The sequence below is a fragment of the Manacus candei genome, unplaced genomic scaffold (assembly GCF_025592945.1).
Source record: "Manacus candei isolate 608988 ecotype Guabito, Panama unplaced genomic scaffold, ASM2559294v1 h1tg000093l, whole genome shotgun sequence".
Lineage (NCBI taxonomy): Eukaryota > Metazoa > Chordata > Aves > Passeriformes > Pipridae > Manacus > Manacus candei.
Window position 1 is genome coordinate 1,379,474 of NW_026138141.1, and position 9,511 is coordinate 1,388,984.

Genomic DNA, 9,511 nt, shown 5'->3' on the forward strand with positions numbered 1-9,511 from the left:
TGCGTGGAAGAGACTGTGAAATGGAGGTCTTGGTCACTACAGCGTGCTGGGTACTTTACTTGGGGACACCCATACAGTAATGGAGTCTTAAAAAATTGTCCTACATGTGCTCAAGCTCTTCACCTATCAGTTAAAAAGTTTAGAACTCAACTACAATAAATGTGATATCTTGTATTTTCCTGATTGTAATACTCAGATTAACCTTAATTAAAGCTTGAAGAAATAAATTAAACTTAAAAAGCATGTTTAGCATCAGAATTGAAACAAACAAACAGCATGCTATTCTGTCCACTTAAAGTGCTCTTCTGAGAAGAGCATTAATGCATGTCCTCAACTCTGAATACTCATTCTCTCCTATTTCCCATCTTCCCTTTTTAACAGTTAAACTATTGGACTGAATTTTCACAGCACTGAGAGAATCTTATGCAATTTATAGACCAGAGATGCTGACTACACGCAGAAACCTGGAATAAATGTGCATTATTTATACAGCTGAGTTTCTCATCAATATGGGATGTACCGTATTGTCCAATTAGTATTTCTGAGTTGTCATGTGCCAAAATACCTTTAATTTAAATACAGATGTAATACTTAGCTGAAATAGGACTCAGGTACAACTTTTTAAAGTTGACTGTTTCCACATATGTAAAAACTAAATGACTATGATTCAATTCACTGAAGGTTATTTATACCTCAGAACTTACTGTCCTAAAAGTGCCTGTCCCATTGGAAATATGATTCAGATGCCCCGAACTGAATAAATATTTTCCTTTTTCCTGTGTAAAATATGAAACAAAAGACAACTGAAAACAACCTCATTAAAACAGTTCCTTTGTCCTTCTTTGACAAAGTAAATTGTAAAGGCACATGGCAGTTTCCCTCCATAGGTGATCTATTTTATGTGCTAACCTCACAATGACCTCTGAGACACACTGTGAGTTATTGATGGGTTCTGAAGATTTTTAATCTGCTGAAAATCTACATATTGTGCAATGAGAGGTATCAGGTTTTCAGTCTATTGGAGACTAAGTTTACAAGTGCAAGAGATTTCTTTCAAAAATATTGCTTTTCTTTGGCCTCCTGTACTTGAGCTAGGTGAATTTAACCAAGATGACTCTTTCATGCTGGACAGACTTCCCTTACTTAACCTTTCAGGAAGACACAAGCAGGTTTTCATGATCAGTTGCAGAGAACTGATCTCATCAATGAGTGCATGTGTGATCTTTAAATATGCTCCAGGATGACTACCAGAGGCGCTTCTTCTCATGTTTAGTGGTCCTAGTATGTTTTACTATTCTTTTATTGTCAGCTGAATGACTTTGCATATATGAAGGCAGGCAAAAGAATCTTCTTTTGGTGAGAAAAAATGGATATCGTGGGCCAGACCCTCAGCCAGCATAAATCATGTCTGCTCTGCTGAAATCACTGGAGACATACCAGCTTATTTCACAGAAGAAGCAGCCATGTGTTCTTTGTGACTTCCTTTTTTAGAAGCATCTTTATAGAGTTGCAAATGTGTTTCATATCCTTGGTCCTGGGAGGAGAAAAAGCCAATACTTGAGTATATTACAGCTTTTTAAATACAGTAATTTAACGATGCCCATTAATCAGTCAGCTAACTTAAAAGGAAAGTCTCTACAAATGAGAAAATAGAACTTTCAGTTGTTAGACTCTCAGTCTGAAATTCTTTTTTTTTTTTAATATACTTAGTGTCATTTTTTTCAATGCCAAGTAAAAGCAGAGGCATTTCCTACTCTCTAAATCTTCCAAACTGTCACTACCCATAGTCTGAGACAGTTGTGGGAGAGGAACTAAGCTACTACAGGGTCTAATGTAGTCTCTCTGAGGGCTGGGTCTGTCATTGCCATTACTTTGTACAAAATGGTTGGGTTGGTACAGTTTGTTTACAGACACTTACTTACATTCCTACTACCTATATAGGAAAACAATTTTTAATAGCAGATAGCAGGGACAGGATGGAAATGTTCTTGCTTGAACTGGTACCACATGGCTGCATCAGTCTATTTACGGATGAGCCAGGGGTAGAAGCTCCACAGTCTTTCATCAGTCTGCCATACTTATCGTTGATTGGCACAGAAATACTGCCAAATTAGCAATAAATGGGAGGCAAAAATATCCCTGAAGGTATGCTTCTGAAACTTGTTTTCCTCAGATCTATTTAATAGTCCAGGGAGGACCACTATATCACCCCATCTCACCTTCTGTACATCACAGGTCATTAAAACTTCATTAAGCTATCCCTATACACATCCCCAAAGCTGTCAAAGGGTTTAAGCATTTCTACAGTCTCAAAGAAGCTAGGGTGTCCAGAGAAGGAACATGAAGGACCCTGGTACTGCTGACATCTGAAGCTCTAGACTTAGCAGTGTACTGTGTATGTGAAGGGTTTGTCCGCACAACCTCAGAAGAGGAACCAAACTCCACATTGCAAAGTAGGGTTTAAAAACTCTCACAAAAATGGACCTGTTAGTCCTTGTTAATCTAGTATCACAAGAAATTCTCTCTTCATCTCTATGGATATAAAGATGTTTCAGGTGAGTCCCAGGGGAAAAGGTCATAATGTAGCAGATCTATAGTTGTGTCTACTAGGAAGAACTAGAGTTTTACCATATGACAAAGCATACTTGGACCATTAAACTGTCTTTGGCAAGGATTAACATAATCTGCATAGTATGGGAGGAATAGATCTGGAATAACGCATTTGCACCCGAGTGGTATTCCAGCTCTTTCCCAGAACAAGTTACTGTAGCTGGACTATAAAAAATCTCTGCTTTATAGCTGTATGCGTATACCGTTCAAAAGACAGAAACATGATTAGAATCTGAAAGTCCAGTGAGGGAAGTCTTCTCTGCTCTGATATGCAGTCAGGAACAATAACTTTATGTGCCTTTGTGCTGTCTCAGTCTTTGCTAACAAATTCTTCTCAATGACATGTTATGCTCTTGCCTGCTTTCTTTCCCTTCCCCTGCTCCTCACTGGTTTTGCGGCCAGGTCTGAACATTCCTGTCAAGTTACCAGCCAAGCTGGAAAGAGTGATACTGTATGGGACAGCATGGTTATTTATATGCAGATGTAAAACCAGAAAGGAAATAGAAAAAAAAAAAAAAAAGGAACTTCAAACTGCGTCACTTTTAATCACACACGTAGATTGCAAAAGTCAAAAATGGTAATGAACAACACAAATCAAATCCTCTATGTGGACAATAGTGTAGTGAAACAGTGGCCACTTCATATTGAGAAGTTTCTGCCAAGCCTTAGGCTGCTAAAAGATAATAGAGAAAAATGGATAGGGCACAGCTGGGTAACAAGTTGACCTGGGTGAAGAGGGGCTCATGTGAGATGATCAGCTGGTGAAGTAAATCCTAGTGATCCTTGTTTGAACATTGTTTCTTTTCTAGATAGCAGCACACTGAGTGACTACACCACAGTCCTTTCATGAGTGCGGGATCAGATTGCCCTGTTTCCTGCTATAGTCATCACTTTTTATACTGCGTTTACACTGATATTTATAGCACCCTACGCATGTGCTCTTCAGAATCAAGTCCACAACACTAAATTTTGAGACACCAGATTTTGTGTTCAGTATTGCCTGTTTCAGTATTTTACATTGCTGAATGTGAGCTTCTACTTTTTTCCAATGAGAAAAAAAACCAAACGCAAACAACCCAAAGGAACACATGTTTGTATTCTGTGAAAAACATATGTTGTAAACGATATGCCACACCCAATATGTCTCCTGTTGTTTGACTTCACACTTTAATGTGGCCATTAGGTGGTATTTTGAATTTTAGTTCACAAAAACTCATAAACTGCTAATTAATTAAGGTGGTTATTTCTCAAAATACAAATAACTAAAGGCTACTAAAGTATCTGTAATGAGGAAAAAACAGTGGTGTAACTTTCAAAGCTATGACAGTGCTCTGTAACACTAATGAGTAATCACCAGCTGATTACAAAGGAGAGAATTACAGAGGGTTAACAGCTTTGAAATTAATAATGCTTGTTAATCTCTAGGTAAGGTTTAGTAATCACTTGATAATTATTTAATTTACAATAATTCTCCACATTAAATCTAAATGAAATATTATGTTCCCTATTTGATATTTGTATCTTAAACTATGCTACTGGGAGTTGGGTAGCTAAAACCTTGTTCTTAGCATTGAGACCACATAATCTGAATAGGAACCTTAATTAAGTATTAGCAAATGCCTTTACTTGGCAGTAGAAGGAGAAAGACAAAGTCTTGGATCTGAACAGAAGCCTCAGATCTACTAGCAATGCTTAGGGGGAGGAAGGGCTGTGATTCATGCTTGATTTTTTTTTGTTGGAATGAGGTGCAGCAGCTAGATTTAGATACTTGCAGCTTGGGCCAAACTTTAAAAAAATTTAGGGGTGGTGTAGAGTAAGACAGAGAGAGAAAGAAAAAACAATCAGCAGTTGACTTAGGTGTCATTTTCTTGTCTGTGTCCTACTACTTAACAATTCATTGTGGTTGTGAATAGTTTCTGGTTGCAGATTGCATTCCTTTTCCCATCCATTGACATGCTAAACGGTCAGCAATAATATTAACTGTGTGAATACTATTCCTTTTCAATTAAAGAGTGGGTAGAGCTTGAAAATTAAGTATAATGCTTAACATCTTAGTCCAAACATCTTTGTGTTTGCGAATCCCTTCTCCCTGCTTTTATTACCAGTTCAAGCTCTACTTGTTCAGTTTTGGTAGAACCAGTAAAACAGTGGGGTCATGCCTGAATACAGCGTTTATGCCAACACTGATGTGCCGCTCAGCTATACCAGAATATTTATGTACTCTTGTCTTTAGTCCAGCACTTCAAGTCCTACTGCAGTCAAGAAGCAGAGCATGGAATTGGGAAATGGATTCTGTATTGCTTCTTGCATTATCATTTTACCAGTTCAGCTTGATCTGATAGTTCCTATTGAAAGTAGAAGGGGTAATGCAAAGTGCAGAATGCAAAGCCTGACTTTCTGATCTCATAAAATCTGTGGTGATGGGAATTAAATTTGTCATTTCCTTGGATTACAGAAAAACACAACTAAAAAGAAGAAATCTTGACAACCCTAACACTCTTTCACATTTTTAAGACCTTCCTCATTTTGTATGCATTGCAAAAAACTCGGCAAAGATTCTACTTTATTATTGTATTACTCTATTAGTGTAGTACATGAAAACATATGAGACAAAAGTAATCAAATATGTGAGTGAATGCGAGTACGAGCAAACAAAATTACCTCTGTGAAGTTCTTTATCAGATAAGGGATATCTTTATATTTTTTATTTTCTTATGTCTTGTTGGTCTTTTATAATATGAGCAGCAACAAAAAGCTAAATCGTTTAAATTGCACAGTGATTAATTTCTGAAGCATGGTGTGATTTAAGCCCAGATGAAAATTAAGCACCGTGCAGCCACTTGCTCAACCTCCCTCTCTCCCCAGTCCAACCTGGCAGAATGGGGAGGAGAATCAAAGTAAAACTCGTAGGTTGAGGTAAGAACAGCTTCATAATAAAAATAAATTAAAAATACAGTAATAATGGTAAATGATAATAATAATGATACTAATGAAGGAAAAAACAAGTAATGCACAATACAATTGCTCACCACCCTCTGACCAATGCCAGACCCTCCTTTCTGAGCCTAGATCAGCCTCTCTTCTGGGTGACTTCCCCCAGTTTATATACTGGGTGTGATGTTCTATGGTGCGGAATATCCCTTGGTCAGTTTGGGTCACCTGTCTCAGCGATGCTCTCTCCCACTTTCTTTTCTGTACCTCCTCACTGGCAGAGCACGAGACAAAAAAAAAGTCCATGATTTAGGATAAATATGACTTAGCGAAAAAAGCCAAAACATCAGTGTGTTATCAACACCATTCTCATTCCAAATCCAAAGCACAGCACTGTAACAGCTACTGAGAAGAAATTAAATCTATCCGATCTGAAACCAGGACATTTCGTCGCACTGAATCTTGTGAGAACACAAGGAAATACAGCAAGAAGTTGTTATCATTATCCAAAGTAAAACAGTCATCATGTCAAGAAATTATAGAACAGAATAAAGAATTATTGTGTTGGGACTTTTTCTTCAACATGGGAAAAAACCTTTTGGTTGAATAAGAAAAACTGTATTTTCCAGACAAACACTATACTCATCTCTCTTTTCCACTGCTAAAATTCTGCACAAAACTGTTTCCAACTACTTTGTTTTAACTTCCCGCTAAATGATAAAAACCAAAACCCAGTAAAATTACTCCTTTGTATAATAAAAGATCTACCAGGAGTAAAAAAGTGCAAAGTAGATGAAATTAGCAAGTAGTCTTAGTAATCAAGAAAGAGTAATAAAAATACCGTAGAGAAAATTGTTAAATTCTTCCAGGTTAATAAGAAAAGCACACTCTTTTAATTTTATTTCTAAAACTTTGTAATGAATGCTGCTCAAACTCCTATGGAAAAAAATACGCAATCCCAATAAACTAACTGTAGAGTATTTGACAAATGCAGGTGAAATATATTCTAAATAGCTTTCAAAAATAATAGCAGATAATTTTTTTTGTAGATAACTAAGTGTCAAAGTAACTATTTTGTGATACTATGATTTTTGCTTTGGCCTTTGCAGAAGTAGTTATTTGTATTGTTCCTTCAAAAATTTTGGCCTGAAAATTCTGAAACCTTTTACAGGGTAATTGAGCTCAGCTTCATATTACTGCAATGTTGTAACATCAGTTCATTTTACAGATGGAGAAAATAATTTAGTTGGGACAGTCATCCAGCAATCCTGTGTTAAAACTATGGCTAGTTCTTTGTTCATAATATCAATTCTAGACTATGATGACTAGACCAGTTCATTAATATTCAATTGTTATATTGTTCATGGTTGATTATGAAGTAAGTGGATATAAATAGGACTTAACAATTTTCCATGTTGGGATTGTGGTAAGAAATACGCTAGAAGGAAAAGAAAATGAATACTAAGTTTAGAAGAATTATTTAAGAACATAGATAACAACACAGTAAAAACCCCAACACACAAAACTCTTTTAAACAATGTTATTTCACTGCACATATCCAATGCAGTGGTCTCTTAGTCCAAAGACAAACTGAAGTGCCTTTCATGCCTTCTATGAAGATTTTCTGTTCCAGTTGGGCATCTTATTCTGAAGAAGCTTAAAATTTCAGCTTTTAAATACTGACATTAACACTTTCAGTTTCCTATTATTGAGGATCATGCCACCATAGAATGATTTGGGTTGTAAAGGACTTTCAAAGACCTTCTAGTCCAAATCCCACTGCCATGGGCAGGGACACCTTCCACTAGACCAGGTTGCTCCAAGCCCCATTCAATCAGGCCTTGAGCACTTCCAAAATGGGCATTGTGGTAGTGTATTCCCTGCACACCCCCATGCCTCCTAACCCCCAACAGGTTACACTAGAATCTGAGAATCAGCGATTCTTTAAGCAATGTATAAACACTCGTTCACAACAGACATCCTGGGCAACCTGTTTCAGTGCCTCATCACCCTAACAGTAAAGAATTCCTTCCTAGTATCTGACCTAAATTTATCCTCTTGTACTTTAAAACCATTCCCACTTATTCTAACATTATCTACCATATCAAAAATAGCTCTTCCTCTTTTTAATAAGCACCATTTAAGTACTTAAGTACTAAGAAAGAGCTTCAGTAAGGTCTCTTCAGAGCCTTCTCTTCTCCAGGCTGAACAACCCCAGCTCTCTCATCCTTTCACCAGAACTGTTCCAGCGCTCTGATAAATTTTTTAGCCCTCCTCTGGATAGGTCCATATGTTTTGTATACTGAGGAGTCCAAAGCTGGATGCTGCAAGTGGGGTCTCATGAGAGCATAATAAAGGGGGAGAATCACTTCCCACAAACTGCTGGCTTCTTTTGATGTAGCCCAGAATAAGCTTGGTTTCCTTGGTGACAAGTGCACATTGTCAGATGGTGCATCGTTTTTCAAGGGCCAATATCCCCACAGTGCTGCTCCTAATCCATTCAACTCCTAATATCTTGTGATACTGGTGTTAGCCCTAACACAAGGTGAAGAACCTTGCACTGGTTCTTGTTGAATTTCATGAGGTTCAAATGTGATATGGTTTTACAGTGATGTTTCCAAATGATAATCAGTGTCAGGGCTAGGAGTGCACTGGAATGTTGTGGCAACTTTTTTAGGAGTAGTCTGTTGGAATTGCTTGCTTAAAAAGATTTGGTTTTCAGACAGTTTTTCCTTGCCAAAACCAGGAAAAAAAACATGGAAAAAATTAAACATTTCTGTTCCCAAGTGTGGTACAGTCACATTTATCAATAGTTGAAGACTGATCTAAATGTCATAAAAACTGATAGAAGCTTGTTGTCTCCTAATGGTGAAAATTTATCAGCCAATACTTCTGATCACTCTGCAGAGAACACCACTTCCCGTAATTTTTAACAGTGTACCTTCTCCTGTTGGTGTTGTACTTGTTGGGTGTAACTAGATTTTGTCACTCATCTTCTGCCAGTCTGAAAAACTTGCCATGTAAGAGTGGTCAGTGAATGCAACCCAACCAGCAGGGAAACCCAACCAGTAGGGATTTTTCTATGTGTTTTTCTTCTCTTTTGTTTGTGTGTGGGGTTTTTTGTTTGTTTGTTTGTTTTTCTTTGTTGTTGTCCTGGTGGATTTTCTCTATCATTTGGTACTAAGGGATGTCCACTTTCATGTCAGCTTCTTGTTTTTTGGAAAAGACTCCCTCCTCCTCCCTTCCCAGCCCTAGCTTCTTTTCATTTGCTAAAAGGTAGCTTGTCTACTGTTTACAGATGTACCCCTGCGTAAGAGCCTAAAGCAGCCCTGGGAGAGGATCTGAAAGTGTTACATGAGACACATACCACCTGGAACAGAGGGAAGAGTAGGTAGAAATCCCACCTCCATAGTGTGGGCTTCATGGAGAAGCATTGCTTGCCCGAAGGGTCCTGTCTTGTACCACAAGAACAAGAGCAGAGCACACCAATGTCAGACCAGGGCCATGCCCTTACTCCAGGGCCCTGGTTCTGCGCAGCAGCATGAGCCCAATAACATTGATTTCTGAAATATAATTTGAAAATAAGGTAATCATCCTGATAAACCTCTAGTCTTTCTCCTTTAGTCTTGCATTATCTTCCTTCTGCAAGCAAGTCCCAGAAGAAGTTCTTTTTATCTTGGTCTTGTGATAACACCTGGGAGCTAGTGTGCTAGAGGTGGCTTTCCTGTCCTGGCATGCTTCTGTGGTGATATTAATAATAATACAAGAAAAATGTGTGATATTATTAGGACAATTAAATTAATCTCGTTTGAAAAGGACAGTGTATCAGTTTTCACATGACAAAGAAAACGGGAAATAAAAGTATGCAGAAAAATTTGAAGGCATGTCTGAACTTTACTAGGCAGTGCTGTCATCCCACTCATTGAGTGGGAAGCAAAAGAAATTAAAGAATGTTCTTTGTTTCCAAATT

The 9,511-nt window shown here is 37.7% G+C and overlaps 1 long non-coding RNA gene across 1 annotated transcript in view; it reads left to right on the plus strand.

Moving 5' to 3' along the window:
* The window catches only part of LOC127461000 (uncharacterized), a 36,221-nt gene extending 27,145 nt beyond the window's left edge, over window positions 1-9,076 (plus strand). Inside the window, exon 3 of the long non-coding RNA XR_007899947.1 lies at window positions 8,840-9,076. This is a non-coding gene — a long non-coding RNA (uncharacterized LOC127461000). The remainder of the gene's footprint in view (window positions 1-8,839) is intronic.
* The last annotated feature ends 435 nt before the right edge of the window (window positions 9,077-9,511 follow it).